At 35.4% G+C, this 11099-nt stretch overlaps 1 long non-coding RNA gene across 1 annotated transcript; it reads left to right on the forward strand.

Moving 5' to 3' along the window:
* Positions 1–1692: 1692 nt before the first annotated feature.
* LOC129431391 (uncharacterized) lies at positions 1693–3526 on the forward strand. The gene is made up of 5 exons (XR_012371695.1): positions 1693–1773; positions 1891–1926; positions 2111–2201; positions 2339–2463; positions 2591–3526. It is a non-coding gene; the product is annotated as an uncharacterized lncRNA (long non-coding RNA).
* Positions 3527–11099: the final 7573 nt, after the last annotated feature.

Genomic DNA, 11099 nt, shown 5'->3' on the forward strand with positions numbered 1-11099 from the left:
ACACCTACATAGTGGCATTTTTAACATGCTATAATAAATAATATACAGGGTATTTTGAGCTAGAACTTCACATATGTACTCTGGGGAAACCAAAGATTTATTTGATATCTTAAAAAAGCCTTGTGATTTTTTTTCCAGTTTCTTAAATATACTTTAATATAGTTTTTTTTTCTTTTTGGGAGTGGGGTAAAATATTTTTTTCATTTTCCTGTATCTGCATCCTGTAATTTTTATAAAAAGTCCAATAAACAAATAAAAAAGCTTTGTGAAATGTACCCTTTAAATGTGAGCACATTGCTACTACACATTGTAGCATAACACTTCTTTTTATAATCTCCATAACAAAAAACAGTATTTTCCACAAGGCAATCCATAGCAAATCCATGTAAATTAGTATTTACATGTCAGTACAATATAAATCTTTCCCTGTGGGCACACATGTGATTTTATAAAAATGTAAAGTGTGTAATATCTGCCAAACATAATGCAATGTTTTAAACGTAAGATTAAAGCAATATAGATCCGAACTAAACAGTGTACCTTCTCAACACCTGTGTAAATTTGTTATTTTTACATATGTTCATGATGAGATTTTGTAAAATAAGATCTATCCCATGCAACACTTGAGCAGTCACCCGCCACTTGTCGCTGTCTCCCCTGGACCATTTGCACAGATTATTTCCACGACAACTGGGCTTGTCATCACCCCCGTCTCTCACTCTCACATCAGAGTCAGCATTTGACTCCAGGCTGAGCAGCCTGATATCACCGGCTCATCACGTCTCGTACCCGACAGTGAGCCTGCAAATTACATTTTTAAGGATGACTGTGTGTGTGTGAGCAGATACAGTATGAAGAGGAACAAGACCATCCTTTCCACATCCTTTTCCAATGAGACGTTTCTGTAGGATCATGGTGCTACATACAGACAGTGAACTACATAAAACAACACAGAGCTAAAGACTAAAAGGTTCAAGGTTGGCGACTCAAATTTGATTGACTAGACTCAGAATTTATTGTTTGCGATAATCCAAAATCTATGGGGAAAATTAATAATCTTTTGGCAAGTCAATGAGTCATGAGTCCAGCTAACTTCCAGGTTGGGCTACAAAATACATAATCCCTATCACTCTTAAGAAAAAAGGTTCTTCAAAGGTTCTGAAACGATGGTAAAGGTTCTATATAGAACCATAGCTTACTGAAGAACCATTTTTTGCTGATATGGTTCTTTGTCTTGGCAAAAGGGTTCTTTATTTCCCTCCTTTTTTGATTTTAAATTTAGTCAGTTATTTTCAAGCTGCCTCCTGATTATTTTCACCTGTAAAAGCCCTGAATCATCAGTCCTGCTGAACCGCCAGCAGATTAACATCACAAGCAGGTAAGAGAGTAAAATAATCATCATTTACTGTTAAAAACATTTTGAAAATTGAAGTTTTGTGTGTTCTTATTGTATTTTATTTATTTTATAACAGGTAAACGTTATACTGTAAGCTTCATTCACTTTAAAGCAGGTAAGCTTCATACTGTTTTAAATGATAGGAGACTCTTCTTTAACAATGACTTAGGATAATGATTTGTTAAAGTGTTATAAAGCATATACTGTACATGTATATTGTACATTAAGTTTATTAAACTAATTATCAGAAGTATGTGGTACATCATGTGTTTCGTTTTTTTTATTGATATTTCAGAGTTTTTGTATGTGAGGTAATCTTACTGGGAGTGAAGGCAGTGCGTATGACCACTTGATATAGACACATTCTATTTTTAAAGGTGATGTATGCATGTTACTTTCAATCCTGGCATTAAAATAATAATATTTACTGTTTAAACATTTTGCAAAATTGAGGTTTTGCGTGTTTTTGATGTACTTTATTTCTTTTATAACAGGTCAACATACTGTAAGCTTCATTCCCTTTAAAGCAGGTAATCTTCATATTGTTTTAAATGATATATTTTAGGGACTCTGCTTTAACAATGACTTAGGATAATGATTTGTTATAGTGTTTGTTATCAAGCATATACATGTATATTTTACATTAAGTTTATTAAACTAATTATGAAAAGAATGTGGTACAACATGTGTTTAGTTTTTTTATTGATATTTCAGAGTTTTCATATGTGAGGTAATCTTGCTTATGCTGGGAGTGAAGGCAGTGCGTATGACCGCTTGATATGAAAGACACATCCTGTTTTTAAAGGTGATGTATGCATGTTACTTTCAATCCTGGCATTAAAATAATAGTTATTTACTGTTTAAACATTTTGGAGATTATGTGTGTGATCTTGTGGCACATTTACTTGAGATAACAGAATTATTTTTGTCTATCTGTTGTAGGTGGATCATGAGTGAAGCTCTGGAGGTCTGCCATTGGCTTGATAACAGAGGTTTATGTGAATTGAGTGAATTCAATTTATAAATAAATCTTTCACCAAGCATTCACCTATTTACTGACAAAACAGGTATCTTGAGCAGAATCATATTAAAAATTCTGTCAAATCATGTTTTACATACAGTATGTAAGCAAACTCCAGTCTAATATTAACTTGTTTTGTCTCCATGTCTTATCCTTTCTCCCATCTCCAACAGATCCAAATCTTGTTCAGCCTGATGCTCAACCTTGTATGATGATGACCACAGCCAGGTGATGGAGATCTGTGTTATTCACAGCCTGCGTCTCAAGATCAACATGACAATAGCAGACCATTTCTTAACTTACTCTTATCTGACTAAATGTTCAGCATCATTGCAACAAAACAAAGAACATTGGATGGAGTATTGGAGTATTGGATGATCCCGTAAAGAAAATAATATGGACTTTTTTGGTGAGATTCTACAAAGATTGACACAATCCTATTGACTTTTATTTTTACAGTTAATAATGCATTATAAACATCCCATTCATTTGTATTCTATGTCATCAATCTGTTTGTGCTAAAGTGTTTACATCTGAATGTAATGTCAATAATATGTTAATATTCAGGATTTATTATCATTTGCATGTTTTGATGTTGATGTCATGATTTTATTGATTTCATGTAATTGTTGTCTATTTAAAATGATTTTAATTGCCAAATTTTATTGTTAATTTATTTAATATTGAAGCTGTTATTTAACATCCATATCTTATTTGAGTAGTGATTTGTTATATTTGCATAATAATTTATATATTTATTCTGATTGTGATTTTAATGCACATATTTATTATTGTATGACACCTCATGTAATGAAAAAGTGAAAATAAAAGTATGTTCTGATGTCTTGCAATTCTGTTTTTAAACTTTTAAACCTTATAAAGTGCTATAAATAAGAAAAAACAAATAAAAAAATAATCCTCCTGACTGCTGATAAATGAAAGGGTTCTTTATAGCACCACTGAGGTTCTATTTAGCACTTTTTCAAGGCAAGGTTCTATATAGAACCATCTAAAAAAGGGTTCTATATAGTACCAGAAAGGATGCTGCTATTGTTACAAGCTGAAGAACTCTTATTTGGTACTATATAGAACCATTTTTCTTAAGAGTGTATATTTAAATACATAAATCTATAATATTTATTTACAGTTTTATTTAAAGAATTTAAATATAGATACAGGCAAACCATTTACAGTAAAAAAAACTACATGTTAATTTCTATAAAAAATGCAATAAACGTTCAAATAATTTAACTATGATAATTTTGAACCTTTTTTGATAACCTGAATATCAGATATTTTGTAGACATTTTTCACATGCAAAGAATGGTTTACCAAACTAAGTTATTGGGTTGATCTTTTTCACATATTTTTAGGTTGATAGAAGCACTGGGGACCCAATTATAGCACTTAAACATGGAAAAAATCAGATTTTATGATATGTCTCCTTTCAGATGAATCCTTTTCTTTCAGTTTATTATCAAACTATAGGCTGCTGTTGTACATTTTGACAAAAGGTTTGATCGGAAGTAAACGTGTCTGTCTGTAAGCAGTAAAGCGTGATAGTGGGCAGGCAACAGTGTGCCGGAAAGACAGAAAGAGCAGAATCTCTCTCCTGACATTAAGATCAGATGGACGGCCATGTCTGCTGCGTTTTGTGTCAGCTCTGATATTTCATTATTCCAGAGCAAGACAACATCTGAACCGACCGCCTGTCAGGTAATAAGAAAGGCATTTCTTTGCCATTTTGTCTATTCCCTTCTCCTTCTATCTTGTGATTATATGCCAGTAAAGTTCAACAGTGTCACATACAGTATGTGCTGAATGCCACATCTCACATCAACAGTGTGAACTGCTGTGGCCATTTTTTCTGAGGCAGTCACAATCCACCCCCATAGTAACCAGAAAGCCCTTCAAGTTTCAAAAAGACCCAAAAGTGTTAAGGTGAACATATCATGAAAATCTGACTTTATTCATGTTTAAAAGGAACACTCCACTTTTTTTAAGTATGCTGTTTTTCCAGCTCCCCTGGATTTAGACGTTTAATTTTTGCCATTTTGGAATCCATTCAGCCAATCTTCTGGTCTAGCTGTAGCACTTTTAGCATAGCTTAGCACAATCCATTGAATCTGAGTAGACCATTAGCATTGCGCTAAAAAATAACATAAAGAGTTTCGATATTTTTTCGATATTTAAAACTTGACTCTTCTGTAGTTACATCCTGTACTAAGACCGTGACATGGCTGCAGGAGGTGCAATGATATTATGCACTGCCCGAAAATAGTTCCCTTGGTTGCTTTTAATAGCAGGGGACTATTTTCAGGCCCTGCGTAATATCATTGCACCTCTTGCAGCCATGTTACGGCAGCAAAGTCCTTGATTACTATGCCAGAGTGAGAGTATCCATATCTGCCTAGAAAATCACAACTTTTAATTTTCTGTCGGTCTTAAGTACACGATGTAAGTACAGAAGAGTCAAGTTTTAAATAGGAAAAATATCGAAACTCTCTTTTTTATTTTTTAGCGCGATGCTAATGGTCTAATCAGATTCAACAGATTATGCTAAGCTATGCTAGAAGTGCTACAGCCAGTGCCGGCGCCAGCCGAGCGCTGATGAGGGGGCGTCTTAAATACCAGAGGGGGCGATCACACAAAATGCATTTAATTCCCCAAGCTAGAAAATACATATAGCTTTGGTACGTCCCTTAAGCTTTAACGTGTTATAAACAAACATCTCTGGAATACAACCACAAAAACCACAGCTATAGTGAGCAACGTACATGATCTGAACACTTTTACTATATAAAACAACAAAAAAGCATAGCCTACCTAACGTTACTTAACAGCACAACACTGCTCATTTGAAGTTCAGACCCAGCCAGAGGTAGTTTCTTTTTAATCCATTTCGAATGTCCATGGTGAAATTAGTTAATGCAATATAATACTTTGTGTTTGCTTTCCGTAGTGCAAATAATTTTCACGTAATGGTGGGGGACAGTGTTTGCAAATGGTTTCTAGCGCAAAAACGGTCCAAACGCAACATTTTATCTAAATTTTGGTTCAATTTGATCATTTAACGTAGTTGTTTTTAACTGCCACAAGTAAGTCACCATAAGCTAGCGAAACACCAGCAGATAGAGAACCACAATAGCAAAATGACAAGCACGTTTACACATTTAGCTATGCTTTAGGATAGGCTAATTCAAATACCTATTCGTTAATTATAAATTAAATGTCTGTTTTTTATCTATTAATATTAATAATAATACATGTATTTTACTTCTGATAAACAGGTGTGTGTGACAGAGAGATCGTATGCTTACCTTTAACATTAAATGCAGAACAATAATAGGTTGGTTGTACTTTAACTTGCAAGTATGCTGAAGAACATAAACATCTGAACTTTTCAAAACTATGTACAGTCTGGCTGAAGTTCATGGTGCCAGAATTGACATGACAGCCGAACATTTGGTTCTGTGCACCTGAAATGCTCCGATACGCCACGGCATTAATTGATGTGTGATAATCCGGAGTCCGGTTTGCAGAATTTGCAGTGCTATTTTCCATATATCCATTGCTACAGGGCAGGACCGGGTCACTCTCCCACTCCTTTCTGTAACTTTTGATATCCTTTCGCACTTCGACATCTTGATTTCCCGCTGAGACTGAGAACGCGGGGTCATTGTCGACGTGGGTCAACCCGTCAACACAAAAGGCTTGTTCAACTCCATGCGGCGCTGCAAGAACCGACAGCTGGATGACGTCAAAGTACCGCGAGAACGATTCGAGAAATCATGCAAAGTGTAATTTCATCTCGCTCCCGCGGCGCTTTGACGTCATCGCCTCACAGTTCTAGTGGCGCCGCTTGAAGTGTAACAAGCCATGGAGTGGGCGTGTATTTATTAATGTCACGGTAGACAACAGAATACATGCACACTTGATTTTTTTTGTTTTGTTAAATAATTAGACTATTAAATTCACTTTAGGAAGACAATACACAAGGCAAATGTGATTTTTAAATAAAATTGTATCATTAAAATCCCATTCAACATTAATGGTGATATAAGGGGGCGGGAAAGTGCCGGTGAGGGGGCGACGCCCCCTCACGCCCCCTCGTGGCGCCGGCCCTGGCTACAGCTAGACCCGGAGATCAGCTGAATGGATTCCAAAATGGAAAAAAAAATTTAACTCTAGGGGAGCTGGAAAATTAGCATATTTTCAAAAAAAAGTGGAGTGTCCGTTGAGATGAGATCAACTCATTTGCATTTAAAAGGACACACCAAAAAAACGACAGATTTTTGCTCACACCTACAAAGTGGCAAATTTATCATGCTATAATAAATTATCTATATGGTATTTTGAGCTGAAACTACGTATACTACAAACGTACACTAAGGACTCTAGATTTATTTTACATCTTAAAAAAGTCTTGTGAATGTCCCCTTTAAATAGTTACCCCCATTCAACTTGTGTCATATATTTTATGTGTCCTGAGGATTTCACTCCTTCATTTTCTTATTGTGGATATCGCTGTTGTTTAAATTGTTACAAATTAAAGTAAAAATCCTAAAACTGACTAAACAACAGACGAGACACAGAGAATGTGCACTGAATGAAAGACTTTCATAAATTATCAAATATTGGATTATATTTTGGTTGTGTTTTCACAAAACCCTTTTGTATGACTGAAGGACACCTAAAATATATTGACACAAATCGAGTGTGGTTATTTTTGGGTTCTTTTGAAGCTTAAAGAAGAGGTCACCATCCATCCCAACAGTAACCAGAATACCCAAAACAACAATAAAAAAATCTGTTATTGGGTTCTGAAGCCAAATAATGACAAAGTTAAGTTTTTTGCGTAAACTATCACTTGTAATGTGTGCACTGTGTGTAAACCTGCTTTTCAACTAGCAAATTGTAAAAAGCACACATGTTTGATATTTACAATGGGATCCGAAAGTCTAAGTTGCAGTTCATATTTCGCATCTTTTGCGTGTGCAAATATTTTATTTTTAATGTAGACACACAGCAAGTGCGCTAAAATAGAGAGTGACACGGTCGCAACACACATGCTTTTTTCCAGGCACGTCGGTGCCACAGCAAGTTGAAAATAGTTCTTCTTTTCAGAATGCCGTGTCGATAGCACATTGGAAAGGAGGAGGAAAAACGTGTGCACAAAACTCATATTTGAGTCATGGTTTAAGTAGTCAGTAAGAAATTTTTTATATAAGAAAACATAAACGATTTACAGGCTGTACGTCAGAAGCGAGTGGAATTATGATAATGACTGTTGTGTCCACGTAAACAGGCTGAGGAAGTAAACTGTTGCCTACAATCCGTGTGTTTGTTGCAGTTCAAAAATAAAGATTTAAGTTGGAGACTATAACTCGCGTCATCGTTTACTTTGGGATTTGTATGTTTGCATATCGTTTACATGTACACACACCAAAGGATGCGTAAAATCGTGCTTTGGAAAATAGGTGCTCTTTAACAATTTACTCAAATCTGTCAAATGTACATATTTATTGATAAAAAATTTGAAAAATTCAAAGCATAAATATTTTCAGCTGTAGACTTCATGGAAACCATCATCCAAACTATTTACATTTCTTATACCTCCTTTCATTGTTGAGGTCATATTAGAGGCCCACATGTAATCAAACTCTCGGGTCAGGGGAAGAATGGTATACATATGCCCAAATCAGTCTTATTAGATAGAAAGAAACAGGAGATAGTCATACATCCAACACGTGAATCTTTGTCAATCTGTCTCCGGCATGTGAAAGTGTCTCTGGAGGTGCACGTGCAGGGTTGACTAGGATTGAGGTCATGGGGGTAATGAGCTTTGCTGTCTCCCCATGGCAAATAAGTGGTGCTTCAGAGAGCTGGCAAGCGGCTGCACGTTCCCCTGGCGCTCACGTACACGGGGACGCGTGTTCACGCTGATACAGGGGGACAGCATTGTTTTACCTCTTGGCATCATGCCACAGTGTGTACCAGTCCACCCTGCCTGAGCTTCAGAGGGCATTAACTCAAACACTGCTGACGGACATAAATGAATAAATGAACGGGAAAAACAAAGCAGAGAGGGAAATTTGTGCATAACATATATTTTTATGTTACTTAATTTTAACAATTTTGACTTGTTTTTATAAGTTTTGTCAAGTTATCACAAGTCAAAAACTTGCAACTTGTTTTAACTTTATGCTGTGCTATGTTATGTGATTTTTGTGCAATCTACTATTTAGAAATTTAGTGTTTAAAAATAGTACATTTACTAAGTGTACTTAAAAAAAACATGTGTATTTTAATGCACTTTTTTACCTGCAGTTCACACAAACTTATTTAATAATTTTAGTTGACTTACCCCTTAATTTAAATTAATTTGTATAGTTTTAACATTAAATAATATTTAAAGAATAAATATGTTTAAGAGGTTTATCCATTTTGTTCAAACTGAAGATATTGCATGAAATATGTTCTAAGATGAAACATTTTGCAGCTGCTTTACTGATTGCTTTATAAAACCAATAACAAGATTGTGAGACTTAAATACAGTCAAACTTGATTAAATGGTTATTTTGAGCCAGTGGAAATTGATCAGTTCATCAGTGTAGCACACTGTAGTTTCATCTTATTTTGCAACGCAGGTCTGCTCTGAGAGAGTAATTACAGGCCTTATTGAACAAATTATATTAATTCATTACATACTGCTTTTCAGTATCTTGATTCCTGCTGTAATGGAAAAAACACGGTTCCTGGTGATCCTGTTTTGAACATATGGTGCATTACAGTGCAAGCCGACATATGGCAAACCAAGTTCTGCTTTTCATAAAATTTTACACAAACTGACGGTCCATCTGTTTGAACTCAATGAGCACATTTATTAAGGCACATAGGACTAATGGAGGGCAAGACTGACACAAAAAGAAAGTCAAGACTGGCAACATTAGTGGCACTGAGGAAATAATAGGCTACCAGAATAAGGAGAGGAACACGTAAAGACTGGAAAAGTCACACTTAGGTCTTAAGTTAGACTCAATCCTTTCTTAAGCAATATGGTAAACAATTTTGGGTTACTTTGCGCTATAGAGGGGCTCTGAGAGGTTGATGTACTCATGCTCCATGCACGATCTCACAAACAGCAATTGAACAATGATCCAACAAAAAAGTTTGTCAGATTAGTGCTTTTAAGATCACATTTACAAAATAAAAACATATGAAGAGTTTGGTTCCAAAACGCCATTTAAAAAAAGGAGTTACTGCCAAAATCAGTATTATATCAGGTCAGTATTTAAAAGTAAATTCTTAATTTTACGCAAAATACAATATCCGCCATGTAATTCTGTTATCTTTTCTCCCTTTTTTCTGAAACGCAATAAACGTTTTAATCTTAATATGACAAAGCAAGTGTTTTGGTTAATGCCATTTATGATTATTTTTTAAATCAGTGTATACCACTGTTCAACTAAATGAATATAACATGGCAAAGATGACTGCACATTTATATATTGATTGAATAGATTTATAGCATTTAGAAAAAAACCGTCATGGATTTATTGCATTTTGTGGAAAAAATTATTCGTTTTTATAATAAATCTTTGAAAATCAAATTATGGATGTGAATTTTTTATGTTTTTATAACCTAAAGATGCTATGTGAAAGTTTGTAACAGAAAATAGTGGTTTTCATCTTGTCACTTTCTTGGTATAGAAAACACATTTTTACCCAAATTAGTCAAAATGGATTTATTGCGTTTTGGAACCAAACTCTTCATATCATATATATATATATTTAAAGGGATACTTCACCGATTTAGCATTCAGCTTTGTATCTGTAGAAACACGGCAGAATTACTGAATGACCATGTTTCCCTCCATCATTTCCCCCTGAGAGGAGAGATGTCTGCATTTTGGTTCTGCAAAAAAGTCCTCCGATGATGCAAAAATCGTCATATTACATCTTTTTTGCAGAACCAAAATGCGGATGTCTCTCCTCTCGGGGGGAGGTGATGGAGGGAGACATGGTCATTCAGTGGTGCTGCCGGGTTTCTACAGATACAAAGCTGAATGCTAAATCGGTGAAGTATCCCTTTAAGCAATATCGCTCGAGTAGGAGTGTGACTATATCACACGACTCCGAGAGCGATATTGCTTTTATACAACAATTCGACGGCACACGTTTGAAAAACGAAAACTAGAAAACAACAACGGAGTTATTTTAAAAGCCTCTTTGTTTGAGAACTACTTCTTCCGCCACGGATTTGAGGGCGGCCAGAATGACAGGTAAAACTTTCGGCTGCTTTGAAGCTCATAACAACTCAATGGACGGAAAAGCCGTTACTTTATATTACCGTTTCTTGGTCACAAAGTGTAGTTTTAAGATTAGTTCAGTCGAGAATGTATATGTATTACATTTAAATCTGCAGTCGATTAGAAAGATAGCGCCTGTTTGAACGTTTGCTTAGTGAGATTCGGTACGAATGAGAACCAAAGCATGAGCGGACGTCAGTGTTCACTCGCTCCGCTGACCACCGCCCTCTCTGGGCTACATCTCTGACAGGGATTCCCTGGCTTTCATGTCGGCCTTGTTTGTTTTTGATGGTCAAAATGAGATCAAATCAGCAGTATTTGGTGTCATGATCAAACTATTACTTGTTTTTTATTCATATTTAGTGTCTTT

Source organism: Misgurnus anguillicaudatus, chromosome 10 (genome assembly GCF_027580225.2).
Source record: "Misgurnus anguillicaudatus chromosome 10, ASM2758022v2, whole genome shotgun sequence".
Classification (NCBI taxonomy): domain Eukaryota; kingdom Metazoa; phylum Chordata; class Actinopteri; order Cypriniformes; family Cobitidae; genus Misgurnus; species Misgurnus anguillicaudatus.